The 16,520-nt window shown below is 45.4% G+C and overlaps 1 pseudogene; it reads left to right on the plus strand.

The window, feature by feature from the left end:
- Window positions 1–16,520, plus strand: part of LOC134361681 (O-acyltransferase like protein-like) — a 60,932-nt pseudogene that overhangs the window by 28,975 nt on the left and 15,437 nt on the right.

Below are 16,520 nucleotides of genomic sequence, written 5' to 3' on the forward strand. Positions count from 1 at the left end.
CTTCTCCCAGCCTGGCAGCCCCTTCGAGCCCATCTGGGATGGGAAGTGCTACTAAGCGTTAGGCTCCTGAACAAGAGTCAATTCCTCTGCCCTATAATTTCCACCCAGGGCCCCTGGTTTTGCATTTTAGGGCCCCAGAAAATAAGTATTCTCTCTTGTCTATATTAGAGTCCCATCAGATATTGAGGACAGTTACTGTGGCCTTGCCCAAATCTCAGAGTCCCTCAATTACTTCTCACATAAGGGGTTCTAGACCTCTCTCTGCCCCCTGGCTGCCCTGGACACAGCTCCAGTCAGCCCAGCAGAGAAATCACATGCTAAGCGATCCCCACTCAAACCTGCCTTGATTGCTCACCCTGACCTTGGCCAGATTGTTTGACCTCTGTGAGCCTCAGTTTCAATATGTGTAAAATAGGGGCATATGGTGGAATTGATTGAAGGAATTAAATGAGATAACGTGTACCCACCTCCTTCTAAATTCATTTCTCTTTTCCTCATTGTCTTCAGTCAGGCCAGGAGACCAGGTCATTGAGAACCAATGACCCCCTGCATTGTTCATCCAATCTTCCCCAGGTCCCTGTGCTTTATAACACTTTCCATTCACAAATGAGCAACATGGGACCCAGAGAGGCTGTCTTTCCTATTGACCAGTTACTGTCAGAAGATTTTATAAACCACTGATGTTTAAGTTCACCAAGAGTAGAATTGAAATGAAAAAAATAATAATAACGAAATGCATGGAGCACTTGCTTGCCCAGGTAGGCACTGAGTCAGACGTGTGACGTTATTCTAGAATCTTCACAACAACCCTGCCAAAAATTATGCCCATTCTAAAAGTGAGGAAACTGAGGCTCAGGGAGGTTAAAGACCTTGGCCGAATCTGGCAGAGCCCAGGTCCTATATCTCTCCTTGTAGCACCTGGCTTCTCAGGACACTGAGGAGGAGCCAAGAGACATCAGGTGTAGGAAACTGCTGATTATGCCGTGTTCGTTGCCAATTCCTTGTGAGTAAAAATCTCTCTAAATGAAAGGGTGCGTGTTATGCTTTCAGGCAGAGACACGATCACAGTGAGTGACTTAAATGGAAAAACTCTCATTTACGGCTGGAACTTAAAAATGTTAGATAATTTAATTCTTTGATTTAAGGAATTGATTTCCAGAGCCTGGCTATAAGCCAGATCTCGTTTGTGAATAGTTTTTAATTCTGCATGGACTTATTAGCGCCCACAATGTTTAAGGCACTGAGCTTTGTCCAGAAGAAAATATAAGTCTCTTGGAGAAGACTGGAGCATTGGAGCTCCTGTTTCACCATTCTAGGCACTTATTTAGCTCTCAGGATAGGTCAAATTAAAATTTTTAAAAAGGGAATAAATTAAGTAGAAGGGATTAACCATTCTTAAAGTGATAGCGTTTGAAACAATGATGGTAGCTGTAATCTCATGAGTGCTTACTATGGATTGGTCTCTATTCAATGTGACTTATAAGCATTATTTCATCTCTTCTTAATGATAATTCTATGATAAGATTTACTTTGATTCCCATTTTACACATGTGGAAACTTAGACACAGAGAAGTTAATTCATTTGCCAGAGGTCACGGAGCTAATAAATGACAGCCAGATTTAGAGCCAGGAGCATCTAACTATGAGGCCCATCCCCTTAGTTGCTGTGCTACCGGCTCCTCTGTCTCATGCCTGTACCTTGACCAGCATTAGGGATGTTATTCACAAGTGGTTCATCCTTTGGAAAGCACCAGTGATGTCATTTCAAGTGAAATGGTGGCTTTATGGATCATGTGGTTTCTTAACAATGTCTACAATATCCTTCTCCCAATCCTTTGTAAAACAGGACTGGGGTCATGGGTTGGCATTCCTAGAGCCTGAGCTTAGGCAGCATATTCTGTTCAAGGCATTGTGGGGCACCAACTTCATGTCAAGTCTCTTAGGGAAAGTCAAGGTTCAATGGGGAGGAAGACCAAGTACAAAAGTCCACAGATAGATCAAGAGTGGACCACGGGACCCAAGTTGAGCAGTCCAGGGTTGGAGAGAGAGAGCTTCCGGGTGACTGACAAGCTCGCTGATGTGCTATTTAGCTCTTGTTTATGGGATGGTGTACGGATGGGTCTGGCTTTCAGTGTGGAGAGTAACACCTTTGCCCTTGCCCAGGGTTTCTAGGGGCCATGGATCATGCTCTGCAGTGCTTTTCTTGGCAGAAGAATATGCCCACCATCTGGACTACAAAGATGCCAGGAAGCACCTGCCCTGCACTCAATGGCATCCGTGTCTTGAGTCTTCTCGGGACACACCAGTCAGATGACTGCATGGCTGTCTTTGGGTGTGGAGAGTTGATGAGCCTTTACTCTAGCAGCCGTCAGGGAAGAGAGAAACTTTGGTGTGGTGGGATCATGTGGGGCCATAGGACGGGAGGTTGGTGGTCCTCCCCACAAACGGTGTTTCTTCTTTTGTAGAGACATAGCCCATGACCTCCCATAAGTGAGTTTTCCAGTTGGTGTCCAGTGGCTCCTTTAACTCTTCCTGGGTATAAATCAGGCACCTGGCTACCAGGTAAACAGTGATACCTGGGTATTGTCTTTTCCTTGTGCAAAGACTGGGTTCCCTCTCATCTTGATTAATGAGGACAGGAACTAATTTTGTTTTTTCCTTCCTGAAAAACAGGCAAGCCTAAACAAAAATGGTCCATCAGTATTAAATCAGCATTTCTTGACCTCCCAGTCGCCACCCTTCCAGAGCACTCCTACCAACAGTGGCCCTCTCTAAACAGGGCGCCAAACAAGGTGTCTGAATGGAGGGGAGGGGCCGGTCAAGGGCAGGCTGAAGAGGCCTCCCAGGTGATCTGCACCTGTCCATGAAAAGGTGATGCTCCTACAGTCTATGGTGGCTGTGGCCACTGTGAGAGCACAAAGAAGCTCAAAGCCTGAGCTATGGTTAGGGACCTCAGTCACCACCTTTTAAATCTAACAGCTCCTAAAAAACCCCCAAAAAACCCACAAAACAAAACTAACTGCTCCTCCTAAGTGAATTACAGTGATTCTTAAAGCCGTCCTGTCCAGATAACAACTGAAAGGTGTTCCTCTTGCTTTTTCTGAAAAGATAAATCACACAATTTTCTCCTATTAAACAAAAAGACACTGTTTTTTTTTTGTTTGTTTGTTTTGTTTTTTGTTTTTTAATGTTTGTTACAGATAATGTGCTTGAATGGAAAACCAGAGTGCTTAAAAACCCACTGTACCTTTATTCTCGGAGTGGCCCCTTCTATCTTGAGGTCGATATCTTTTTCCTGATCAGGTAATAAGGTTGCACTGTGTTTTTTCTGCTGTCGTGTTTGGTGCTATTGGTTCTGGGGTGTGTGTGTGTGTGTGTGTGTGTGTGTGTGTGTGTGTTCTGGGGTGTGTGTGTGTGTGTGTGTGTGTGTGCGCGCGCGACCATGCTCACCTTAGTGAGAAAGACCAAATGGCCCACATTTATTCATTTGTGCCTTTATTCTGTTCACTTCTAGATAGTACTACTGTCATGAGCTACTCTCCTCTGCATCTTCAGTTTATTAAATGAGTTAGGATGACTATGAAACGAACCTTTTACAAAAGTCAATTTTATTTATCAAAATTGTTTATTTCAGTGGTTCTCAAATCCTGGTCTGTAGACTGGTACAGATCCATGATGAAGTTTCCAATTCTCACTACAGTGAAATGTATAAAATTAAGAAAAGGGTGGGATGCTTCAGAAAGTTGTTTACTTAAATTGTTAAGAGTTAAAATTAATTGTCTGATAAAGGTCAGGCTCTGTGTTACGTACTTGGAAGCAGTATCTCATTTAATCCTCATGCTGTCCCTGTGCAGTAGGGACCATTGTTAAAATCCCCATTTTTTTTTTATTGAGGTGAAATTCACATATCATAAAATGAACCACTCACAGTGTAAAATCCAGTGGCATTTAGTATGTTCACAATGTTGTGCAACCATCTCTGTCCAGTTCCCAAACATTTTCATCACTCCAGAAGGAAACCACATTCCCATTAAGCAGTTACTCCCCAGTCCTTCTTCCCCCTGGTTCCTGGAAACCACCAATCTGATTTTTGCCTCTGTGGGTTTATCCATTTTACCATTCTAAATATTTCGTATAAATGGAATGATACAATATGAAGCCTTTTGTGCCTGGCTTCTTTCACTTGGCAAGATGCATTTGAGGTTCATCCATGTTGCAGCACGTATTAGTACTTTGTTCCTTTTAATGGCTGAGTAATACTCCACTGTGTGGATAGACCACAAAATCCTCATGTAAAGATCAGGAAGTTGAGACTTCCAGGGATAGTCCTGGTGGACCTGGGATCTAAACCCAGGCAGTTTATGTTCTTGGCCACTGTGCTTTTCTGTCTCTACCTCTTTTGGTAAAATATCCCTTCCTGCATAGGGAGATGGTGACAGTGGATGGCCATTTATCAGACGGCGTGATGCAGCTGCCCAACCGTCATTCATTGGATGCCCCTTTGCCAGGCATTGTTCTGTGCCCTGAAGACATATCAACGAGTAAAACAAAGGAGGACCTCTCATGGCGCTTTCATTAATGAGTGAGTTTGTGTGTGTAGGCAAGTAACAAATAAACAAACAAGAAACAATCTGATAATAGTAAACATAAGGAAAGAAATAGAACAAGGGCTGTGAAAGAGAGAGAATGTGTAGCTGTTTAGACTGGGTCTGAGAAGCTTTGCTGATGAGGTGCTACTTGAGCTGCGACCTGAATGGCAAGAAGGAGCCGGCCACGAGAAAATCTGGGATGAGAAAATTTAAGGAAGAGAAATCAACCAGTGCAAAGGTGCTAAGGCACGAGAGAGCGAGCCACGCAAAGGAGCAGAAAGAAGTCTGAAGCATGGTGAGGGGTGGAGAGGGGGAAGATGGAGGCAAGAGAGATGGCAGGGCCAGACCATAGTGGACCTTGTCACGACACTAAAGAGTTTGGACTTCAGTGCCAGTGGAATGGGAAGTCATTGGATTGTTTTAATTTGGACAGTGATATGATCCTGACTTATTTTAAAAATGATCACTCTGGCTCCTGTGTGAATAATGGAGCTAAGAAGGGCAGGAAGGGGAGCAGGGAGATTAACTGGGTGACTGCCATATTTCAGATGAGAAATGATAAGGCTGGGGTGGCGGAGGCTGGGATAGAGAGAAAAGGTCACATTTGAGATATGTTTTGCAGGTGGAATGTTAAGACTTGCTGATGGATCAAATGTGAAGTGTGAGTGAAGAGAGGAGTTGAGGACATTTTCTAGGTTTTGGTTTCACTAACTGAACAGATGGTGACAATATTCACCAAGATGGAAAAGGCTAGAGGGAAGCAGGGTTTGGAGGGGAAAATCAAGCTTTCTGTTTTGGACAAGTTAAGATGAAGGGGCCTTTTAGACATCTATGTAGAATGTCAGGTGAGCAGTTGGCTGTGTAAGTCTGGAGATCAGTGGAAACGTTAAGGCTGGAGATAGACATTTGGCATCCTTGGGATATAGGAGGCACGTAGAGCCATGTATTGAATCAGTCACTTGGAGAGGAGAATGAAATGACAGATCAAGACTGAATACTAGGACCCCTGGGTTTCCAAACTTGAGAAACTGGGAAGAAGAGGAGGAGCCCACAAAGGAGTCTGAGAGTGGGTGACCAGTGAAATGGGGACATGAGTAAGACCCTGTGGGGACCAGGAAGCCAAGAGAAGAAAGCTGCTCACGGAGGAAGGGAGCAGTCGGTGAGGCCACTGCTGCAGGAGTCAAATGTGTAGAGAAGTGGTGGTTGGACCGGGCATCTGGAGGGCTTTTGATGACCTCGTTAGGAGCAGGGTCAGTGGAGTGGTGGAAATGGAAAGCCCGATGGAGTGGGGTGAGAGCGGGCGGATGTAGAGATGATGACAGCTCTTTTAAGATGTTTTGCTTTTTAAGGGGGAAAAGAAATGGAGTGGAGCTGTACGGTTTATGGGGGAGAAGGGGAATCATTTAAAGAGAAGGGATTCAAGACATCTATAATATGTTGACAAAGGGACAAATTGATGGATGCTGGACATGCTGTTGTTGTCCAAACAACAACAAAACAACAGAGCAATGTTTTAATAAGTGCCCCCTTTTAAAAAGATTTTTTCAAGTCCATGAAATTCGGAGCATGTGAGCCACTGGGTTAGGAGAGATCTGGCTACCAAGCTGGACAGGGCAATAGTGAGGGGTTACTAATAACCACCCATTGTGCTGCAAGGCTTATCTCCCTAACGTCCTGGTGGTTTGCTGCCTCTTCACCTTCAAGTTTTTACTTAAATGTCACCTTCACAGCAAAGCCTTCCTTGTCCCTCCCTATTTAAAATGAATCCACCCAGAATTCTCTACTTCATTTTTCCTGATTTATTTATTTATTTTTGCTCTTTACCTATCATACTATAGATGCCACTTTTGACTGATTGATTGATTCTCTCTCTCCACTGGAATGTAAGGCTGGAATTCTTTCTGCTTTGTGTACTGCTGTGTCACCAGGGCCCAGAGCAGCACTAGCCGTAGAGTACTGTTCAATAAGTTGTTGTTGAAATGAATGATTTCTTAATAGTTTTACCTCAAGACTCAGGTGTGATAATGGTAATGCGGAGAAAGTGGAGTGCAGAGTGAGCTGAGACCCATCCATGAGGGCAGCAGCTTGTGCTAGGAGGTGGCCAAGGTGACTATAGAGAGTAGTCCAGACAGGCAGGGGTAAGAGTCCTCAGTCTGCAGCAAACCCAGCAGCGGTATGGGGACACAACGCACCAGAGGGCATAACGTGGTCTCACCAGGCAGGCGAAGCACAGCTGTGGGAGGCATGGGGCATGCCCTCGAGGATGGAGAGATCTGTCCCTGGGCCAGCAGTCAAAGACCAGAACTCTGTTCCCTGCAGAGGGGACTAGCAAGAACAAGGCAAAAAATCCACACCACGTGCTGGGATGGGACCGACTGGTAGAGTTCCGAGCCTGGGGAGGGAGCCTGGCAAGGACAGAGCAGGATGGCTGGAACCAAATCAAAGCCGAAACTCAATTTGGAGATTAGGAAAGCTGCCACTAGGAGGCACGATAGGCCACTGGTCATCCCTGGGCCATCAGTGGGAATCTGAGACAACAGAGAAGCCATTGGGTCAGCCCTAAGATGTCTAAAAGACAGGCTAAGGCTATTGAAATACCAAAAGTCCAAGAAAACCACAACATGTAAAGACTGCATGTCTCACACGTGGCCTGGTCTGGGGCCGGAGGGTGCTGTGCTTTGTGTCAGTGGTTCTCAGTGTGGCCTCAGCACGGCTGCATTAGCACCACCTGGAACTTGCTAGGAATGCAAATTCTCTGAAAGTCTGAGTCAGACTCTTCGGGGGTGGGACCAGCCATCTGGGCTGTCACAAACCATCCAGGTGATACTGAGACCCACTGAAGTCTGAGAAGCACTGTGTGAGCCCTGGTGGGAATAGCCGAGGACCACAGAGATAGTGGGAGCCGGGCAGATTCTGACACCAGTCTCTTTATTTCTATTTGGTTACATTTCTCACTGCCAGTCTGCATGACTGTCTTTCTGTTTTCCTTCAGTTGTTGTTTTATTACTTTAGAAGGTACAGTTATTCTTTTATTTAAAATTTTCTCTTCAACAATGGAACTATTACTAATGATGATATCTAGCATTGCCACTGTACTGAGGACTTGAAATCTTTTATCCCATGCAGTTCTCACAATAAACCTATGAAGTTGGTACCAGTAGCATCCCCATTTCTTTTTTATTTTTTATTAGCATATTCATTGCTACAAATCATACTTATTCTTTATGCCCCTCATCCAGTCACTCCTCCCCTCTTTCCCCACCCCCTCCCCGCTCTAATAACCATAGATTTGTTCTCTCCCTCTGATAGATTAACTGTTCCTCTGTTGGTTTGTTGTCTAGATGATCTGTCCAGTACTGAGACAGGTGTGATCAAGTCCCCCCCATTATCGTAAATCAGATGCTGCTTCTATTATTCTGGAGTGTGCTTTGTGGAGAGAGAGGACCTCTTCTTTTTGTTGTTTTTTTGGTCTCCACAGGTGCCTCTCTTTGTGTCAATGCAGTTGAGAGTCTGGCGTGCCATCTGCATGGTGGCTGTGAGTGCTGCTATAGAGACTGCCTCTGCGGCAGCCATGGCAATTGTGGTGGCTATGGTGGGCTACCTGTGCAGAAATGGTGCTTGTGGTGTGCTCTTTACCTGGGTGCGGCAGGGTTTGGCTTCCCCTGGCTCCAAGCCTCAGTACCCCGGCGGGGCCCTGGGGGTGGTGGTGAACATCCGCATTTCCAAAGATGAGAAATTTGATGATCAGAGATGAGGTAATTTGCCCGAGTCTACATAGCTGGTAAGGTTAGGATCAGAATTTAAGTATAGCTTGTTTCACATGGAAACCATGTTTTAGTCACCATGTCACTTGTATTTACATAGTAAAACCGAAGACTTTCTGATTATCTTTAAGAATGACTAGTCAGTGACTATTTTGGAATCCTTTCCTGCATCTCGGGCTGGTTTCATACATCTCTACAGCATGGTTTTCTCTTTCCCAGTCTGTTCAGGTCTCTGAGTCTTAGGCCCTTGTTAATAACCATCTTGCTCAGAGCCTGTTTTCCTGCCAGTCTTTCTCATTGCCCTCTCTTTATGAACTTGTATGCTGGGCGGTGCGTGTCCACTTGGACAATGAGACCCAGGCTTTGCTTAGCAACTGGCCGAGGGGGTGCCAGTCACTCTGAAAAGCAAGGACTGCCCTGATTCAGCCTTTCCTGAAGTTAAGGGGAGGCTGGAATCAGAACTGGCTGCTCTACTTCCACCTCTTAGCATGCTATTTTAGATGTCTCTATAAATTTTGTTCTTATTTTAATGACTCCAAGTTGCTGCTTTTCAAAGGAAAATCTAGCAGACAGACAATAAAGACATTCTCCAACCCTCCAGGATCCCTTCCAAGTTCCACCCCTGCCCCCTGCCCCCACAGCCTTGTTTTGCAATAAGAAATACATTTGTTTCTTAGGGAAATACCCACAAGGATTACTGGTATAAATGTCAAAAGGTTGGGAAACTCACAACCTTGCTGACCAGCAAGTTAGAACTAAAAGGCATAACCTTGGTTTCTCCAGCTGAACATTCTGGGTAATGAATTTTTCATCAGGATGTGTTGGTTAAGAATTCTATGATCTTGGGCAACCCACTTAATAATCTGAGTCTCACTTTCCCTGTTGAGGAAGCAGAAATGGTAATATCTTCCCTCTTACCTAAAGGGGATGTTAAGTCATCTATTGGATCATTCACCCGACATTTATTGCAAAGAAGTTTGGTATGGCTGGAAAAACAGAAACCATCTCATTGTGAACATCCTTTGAAAACAGTGTGGTACTGCAGAGATGGGAGGCCTTGAAGTTATTGCGAAAGACCAGCTTGGTAGTCATTAATATTGTTTGCCAAATATGTGTGTCTCTCTGCCCTCCAGGCCCTTGGTAACATTCTACTTCCTGGCTCCACTGTTTGGGTGGGCCACATCACTAGGTCTGACCAGTGGTACCTAGTATTGCCATTATGTTAAGTGCTTTAAAATCTTACACTGAGAGCTTTAAACATGTCACTTCTAGAGTAGAGCATTTAATTGCTGGTTTGAGGCCCTCTAGGACTTTTTTGTCCTCTTCCATGGTGCTATATTCTGAATGTCCCCTCTGAAGCTCATGAGGAAGCTTGAGTCCCCATGTGACAGCATTGAAAGGTGGGGCCTTGCGAAGATGATTGGATCACGAGGGTTCTGCCCTCATGAATGGGTTAATCTATTCATGAATCAATGGGTTAGTGAATGAATGGGTTATCATGGGAGTGGCACTAGCAGTTTTATGAGGAGCAAGCATTTAGCATGCTCTCATCCTTGTCATGTGATACTTTGTGCCACCTCGGGACTCTGCGGCGAGTCCCTGCCAGGAAGAAAGCTCTCACCAGATGCACCCCCTCAGCCTTGGACTTCTCAGCCTCCCAGATTGTAAGAAATAAATTTTCTTTCTTTATAAATTACCCACTTTCAGGTATTCTATTCTAAGTGACAGAAAACTAATACACATGGTCACTGGTGAACTTTCAGATAGTGGCTGCTCCATCAGCCTGGGTCCCATAGTGAGGAACAATGGGTTTGTAGCATGAGCAAGAACAAATGTATTGTTTTAAGCCTTGGAGGTATTTTGATAAGTAATTCCTGTGACTGTTCTCTTTCTTTTAGCAGTTGGTTAAGTGCAAGGTCGTTTCTAAGGATGCATCAGAATTCAGACAAAGGAATAACCCCTAAGGTCATACTCAGATACTTTTTCAGTCACCTCATAAGGTAGGTTTATGTGTACAATTTCTCAATTCATTATTGCTGTGTAATAATCCATTATTTTTCAGTCATTAATCCTCTTTTGAAAGAATTTCCAAAGAAAAATAAACTCAAATAGTTTTCTTCCTTAAATAGAGTTTTTTTTTTTTGCTAGTTTAATTCAAATTCTCTTAGGTCAAATACTGTGAAAACTGGTATCTTCCACTGCCAAAAACACCCTATTCCTCACCTGATGGGCAGTGATTTCAATTAATACTGTCAGATTTCCATGGAATCTATATTCAACAGTGAAAGAAAGTGAGCCAAGATGCCGGGTACCGTTCAAGCTTTATTAAAGGAAAAGAATCTACCAGGTTGTGCTCAAAGTGGGAATAGCCCAGGGCTGCCCTGAAAAGGGGACAGCACCAGGTGTGGGGGTGGTAGAGCTTATATAGTGTGCCAAGGGCTGGCTGATACCATCAAGGAGGGGCATTATGCTAATGTGGATCGGGGTGGAGAACTGCGTCCTCGTCCTCGTCCTCGTGGAAGCAAAAGGTGTTTCTGTTTAAGTCAGAAGGCTTCTCCTAAAGGGAAGGGGGGAGGGGAGGGGAGGAGGTGGGTGGCATCATTTTGTACCTGGGCTTGTCTAAAGTGGTGCTGGTTATGTTGCAGATCTATTAAACAGGAGAACATGAGTGCCATAAGGTGATCATTTGGAGACAAAAGCAAGGCAGGGTCTTCCTCTGGAAGGATAGGGAAGGTGACTTTTGGCCAGGACCCTGAAGGAAGTAAAGGAGTGTTCCAAGCAAAGAAAATGCTGTGAGGGAAGAATAGCCCATTCAGGGGGAGCTGAAGGGCCAAGGTCATGAGGAGGGAATGAGGTTGGTGTTTGAAGAACCTCAAAGAACCCAAAGGTGCTCTTTGGAGTGGAGGTAGCAAGATGGAGAACAAGGGGAATAAGGTCAGAGAGGGGTGGGGACAGGTCATGTGGGGCCTGTGGGCTGCCCTAAGGACTTCCCTTGTTGTTCTGAGACAAAGTCTTAGGAAGGTTTCAGCAGAGGTGTGCCACGGTCAGATTTAGTTTTACAAGAATCACTGTGGCTTCAGGCAGAGCACTGGCTGTCAGCGAACAAGGCCAGATGTTGGGAGGCCAGTTGGGAGCTACTGTAAGTTATAAGAAAATGATTTTTTTTTTTCTTTTTGAGGTGGGGAGGTGGCTGGATGATACAGGGATCTGAACCCATGACCTTGGTGTTATAAGGCTGGGCTCTAACCCAACTGAGCAACTTCCCTTCCTCCCTTTTCAAGAAAATTCAAATACCCAACCTCTAGGGGTAAATCAGAACCAAGATTATCTAAAAGGAATGAAAAGGGTAGATGCTCCAGAGCACTAGAACTGCATGATTATTCTAACTAGGAGGCACACTTTAAAAGTCAGGGTTTTTAACAGCTTGTGATAAAAACATCTAACTATAACACATTGTACACTGTACTAAAATTGAGTCCCCCTTCCAGTCTCGCTCCCCACAGGACACCTCTGTTAACAGTTTCTTGTGAATTCTTGCAAAACTTGCCATGTATTTATAAGCACTGTTTTCCCCCCATGAATAGGATTGTACCATAGACTGCATTGTTTTGCATGTGGCCTTTTCACTTAATGATACAGCATTGGTGTATTTCTCTATTAAGCATGTAAGGATCCACATCAGTGATGTTAAACGTTGCTTGTATGGTGCTGTGTATTTAACCTGTGTCTGTTAATGGGCATGGAGGCAATATGCAAGCTTTTCGCTATCTTAGACAATGAGACAATGTATGTGCATTTTTGTGCACTCGTATGGGCATGATTGTGGGCTAAATTCCTACAAGAGGAATGAGTGACTTGGTGCATCTAACATTTTAATGGACATTTCCCAATTTACCTTCCCACCTGCCTGGTATGAGAATGTCTGCTCCTCACACCTCCACAACATTGGCTAGTATCCCACTTTTTAATCTTCGAAAACCCACCTTGACTTTAATTGTCCTGGAAATTTGTACATTTTGTACAAAAATGTAGTGCATATACATTTATATGGTGCTTTAGATGTTTCACACTGTTTTCTTATTTATCTCACTGGATTCTCAAAAAATCTTAGGAGGCAGGAATCATCTTCCCCTTTTTATAGAAGAGGAAAGAGGAGAAGTTATATAATTTTCTCAATGTGAAAATTTTAGAGGAAACGAGATCTCATTTTTCTTGTTCTTTCCCCTGTAGCCCTGCTCCTCAAGCCATAGCACATCCAGCAGCCTTGGCCCCACCCCCACAAGGGCCCAAGGACCCAGAACCTGCATTTGAAAACCCCCTCCCCCCCAGGGGGTGGGCAAAGGGTGGGGGACACTGCCTGGCCGGGAGCAGGGGACAAGGGATGCTTCCTCCTGATGCATCTGACTTGAGTGCTGTTTCTGAGGGCAGCAGGGGCTGACTTCCTCTCCCCAGGGAGCGGGAGGCAACAGATGGTGGGAAGGGAGACCAAGGAAGCAGGAGCCAGAGGTCTATGGAGCAGCTGTGGGGCAGCGTGGCTAACGTGGCAGGACCCAGGACCCAGGACCCAGGGAGGCTGTCGCTGGAGCAGATGTGCAGGTTAGCTAATCTGGAAAGTTGCATCTTGACATGATCGCCTGACATTGATCAGCAATTCCATTCCTTCTCCTCCAATGTCCATTGCCCTCCTGCCCACTGGACACTCTATGTAGAATATTGTCATTGCAGGGAGGACAAGGAGGCCAAGAGGTCTGGGTCCCTGGGTGCAGACCAGAGGCTTGGTGCTGAACACTGCCCTGCTGGGGGTGTGCCTGTAAGTGGAGATGCTCCAGGTCCTGCTGGTCCCTATCTGTCACAGCCCACCCCAGCCCCTGACCCCATCATCAAGATGTTTGGAGTTCCTGCTGGGCCACTTTCTCTGAATCTAGTTGTGCAAAAACTACTGTGAATTTTAAAATGTATTCTTCTAAAAGAGCACTCTGACCCCAGCCCACCCTGAATCCATGGCAGCGTGGTATGCGCCTCTCTGCCACAGCCTCACTTCTAAACTCTAGACTTGAACTGTCCAATAAGTAGCCACCAGACACAGTGGCCAGTTGAGATGTGCCATCTGTGTAAAGTACATGCTGGGTTCTGAAAACTTAGTAAAAGAAAAATATCTCATTAATCCCTTGTTTTGTATTGGTTACATATTTGAAATGATAATAATTTGGATTTATTGGGCTAAATAAATATTAAAATTCACTTTTTAAAATGTGGCTACTACAAATGTAAAATTGGGAGTACAAGGGTTGAGTTCTCTGTCTATTGAATAGCGCTGGTCCAGACAACTCATGCCTCATCCATCACCTTTGTGGCTGCTTCCAGGAAGGGAGGAAGGGAGGAAGGGAGGAAGGGAGGGAGAGAGGGAGAGAGAGAGAGAGAGAAAGAGGGAGGGAAAAAGGTTTTCATCCATGAGGCCATGTGGAAAGAATATGAACTGATGTCAGATCTTAGCACTGCTCCATGTTCAGGCCACCTCGGCCAAGCCACCCTAACTTCTCTGAACCATAATTTCTTCATCAGTATGGAGGTAATAGCTACCTGCCAGGATTGTCTGGAGGTTTTGAAATTTCGGAAAAGCTCCTAGTACAGAGGCTGATATAGTATATGACTTGCTCAATAGACAACAGTATTTTTGCGTCAGCAGCACCTGAGCTGGCACGTGGTAGGTGCTCAATAAATGACCGTGAACTCACAAATGCATGAATGTTTGAGGGGTGGGTGGAAAGTTGGCTGCCCACCAATGCAGTCTGTTTTAGAGCGTCTTGTCCCCCACTGGCCATGTGCCCACTGAGGGGACTGAGCAGAACCCTGAGGAGAGACACCTTATCTGTCCCAGCTCTTTCCTGCCAGGTTGCAACCTCTTCACATGTATTCCGTGTGCTTGTTGGTTGGGTTGTTTTCTCTTGTGCCCTGGGGACCTGTTTGGGAAGTGCCCAAATTCCACTGGGATAACTGCCGACAAGCTTGGTGGACAAATCTGCTGTTGCTGAATGACTTTGTGTCGATTCGGAATGCAGTGAGTCTCGAGTTGTTGCCTTTGGGAAGGCAAATGGGGGCAGACATGGGGGTCTCACTCACGTGGTTTGGTGAGCTTTCCAAGTACCAGCCTGAGTCCGATCCCCTTTCTTCTGGCATATTCTCCCGAGCAATAGCGATGCTGTAGGAAGGGGGGGTGTGGGTGGGAGACTGGCCTCTTATTCTAAGGGGGGGTGTGACCACACCAGTCTGCTCAGGGTGCAGCTGCTGTGCAAAGTGGGGGCAGAGGAGGAAGAGCAGTGACCAGTGAGGGGCTGACCATCTGGGTGCAGTCTCAAGGCAGCCTATGCTGCTCCTTCACAGTCCCCATGCCAGTCCACGGCCCCCCACAGGGAAGGACGCTCTCTTCACCTGCGCCAGAGCCTGCCCTGGGTGGAGCCCTGCACCCCCACCTCACTGTAATGAACGCTGCTCAGTTTCAAGCCAGACCTGACAGAGTTGGTTCAGAACAACAGGATCTGTATATGTTGCGGCTTCCTCAACACCCTAATTTCCTCATAATGAACTTGGAGTCAATGAAAGTGAAATAGCTAGAGTGAATTATGTCACCCATTCCACATATGCCTTACAGGCGAGGCGGGAAAGAAAATTACAAAGCACGGCGTTGCTTTAGCACATGACCACGTACAGCTAGATGGCTGCCATCTGTTTGCAAATGCCCAGCAGCTTGGGTGGGGTGAGTGTCACCAGCTAACTGCCTCTAGGTGGGGCCCGCCTCTCAGAGGGCCTGTATGTGACAGGGGTCTGCAGGGGGTAGTCTGGGCTGCTTTTCTGGACACAGACCCGCTTGGACCATTTGTGGGAACCAGTGTCAAGGACATGAGCCAGTAGCCTTTTTGAGGTAAAATGCACCTTAGATCCTTGAAAGCAGAAGTGCCAAGGCCTTCTAGCCCTGGAGAGAATTGCCCCCAGGAATTTCCTCACATTGAAGAAGACATACAGGTAACTGCCTCATTTCAGACATGCACAGACAGTTTGTGGAACCATGTGGCTTTGGCCAGACGATCCCATGTCAATCATGTGTGGGAACTCTGGGGTTTCCCATAAAAGCTCATCTGGAGCCAGGCCTTGATTCTACAGGGACTCTTTCTCTCCTACTGAGTTGGGGGTGGGGCAGTGGGGAAAAACATTGACCCCTCTGAGTTCCAACCACACCATAATGATAATAACCTCTTACATTCCTGTAACATGATGGAGTCTATTCCCACAACTGTCCTGGGAGATTAGCTATTATTGTTTTTGGGTTTTTTTTTCTCTTTCTATTGTGTGTGTTTGTAGTTTTTTTTTTTCTCTTTAAACCAAAAACAAAAGAGAAAACTTGTCTGAATCTCAATTTCATAAAATGACCATAATAATTTCCATCATCCAGGCTTGTTAGAAGGATTGATGAGAGGAGGGATGTCAAATAACTGACTCAAATGTCCTTTCTCTTCCCATGGAAATTCCCCCTATCTACCTCCTGAATCCTTCCTCCTATCCAGGCGGGTGAGACATCAGGGACAGAACTGGTCAATGAAGGAAAGATGTCACAACCTTCGCTTCTCTCTCTTTAGTGCAGTGGCTGGACCTGGTATCTTGCCAGTGACTTCCAGTTCCATCTCACAACACCAGTGATCGTCTTCATCCACGGACAGTGAGTCTAATTGGGACAAGTTTTTCTCCCGGTGAGGCCTTGTTCACAACACTCTTAGAAAACGCACCCGTTCTGTGCAGAGGAGCTTTTTAAAATTTGGGAAATTCATTTTTCAGGAAAGCAAACTCCAAATCTCTACTGTTTGCTTTCTTCTGCGTTCTCTTTTTGCAGAAGTATCAGCTTTTCCCCTTCACTGTTCATATAAACATTTCCACATATTGACATAACACATACCTGTGATATTGACATATCACATACTTGTCAGTTTTAGGATTTATATACCATTTTTATGGTTGGGCTTTTAGATTGTGTCCAATTTTTCATGATTATAAATGGCACCACAAAGAATGTCTTTGAACATACTACGTTTTCTCTTAGTTATTTCCTTGGGGGCATATTTCCAAGTGGAATTACTGTGTCAAAGGACAGGAATACTTTTGTGGTGCTTGTTACATA

This window comes from Cynocephalus volans, chromosome 13 (assembly GCF_027409185.1).
Source record: "Cynocephalus volans isolate mCynVol1 chromosome 13, mCynVol1.pri, whole genome shotgun sequence".
Lineage (NCBI taxonomy): Eukaryota > Metazoa > Chordata > Mammalia > Dermoptera > Cynocephalidae > Cynocephalus > Cynocephalus volans.